The sequence below is a fragment of the Penaeus monodon genome, chromosome 32 (genome assembly GCF_015228065.2).
Source record: "Penaeus monodon isolate SGIC_2016 chromosome 32, NSTDA_Pmon_1, whole genome shotgun sequence".
NCBI lineage: Eukaryota > Metazoa > Arthropoda > Malacostraca > Decapoda > Penaeidae > Penaeus > Penaeus monodon.
The window spans coordinates 16,065,745-16,066,003 of record NC_051417.1 but is presented as its reverse complement, the minus strand read 5'-3'; the positions used below and the strand labels follow the sequence as shown (position 1 = coordinate 16,066,003).

At 39.0% G+C, this 259-nt stretch overlaps 1 protein-coding gene across 1 annotated transcript in view; it reads left to right on the top strand.

Annotated features, from left to right (window-relative positions):
* Nucleotides 1-259, top strand: part of LOC119593570 — a 4,677-nt gene that overhangs the window by 1,160 nt on the left and 3,258 nt on the right. The window lies entirely within an intron of this gene.

The window sequence follows — 259 nt, the reverse complement described above, 5'->3', positions numbered from 1 at the left end:
TTGGCAATCGATCAGAAAAAAAGGAATACAGTGAGGTGAAGTATAGTAAATTGAAATCCCAATGGATGATAACCAAAGATTATAGTGTTGTACGCTGGGTTCAAGGTCATGGAGGAAAACCAATGGCATTCAGCAGATTTGAATAGCACATGCATTGTAAGACATAATCAGCGATCATTAGACAGGAAGGCTGAATTTTATTACAAATCCCACCACCAACGTCTTCCACTGAAGTGGGTATAGAGCAGTGATTCTTACT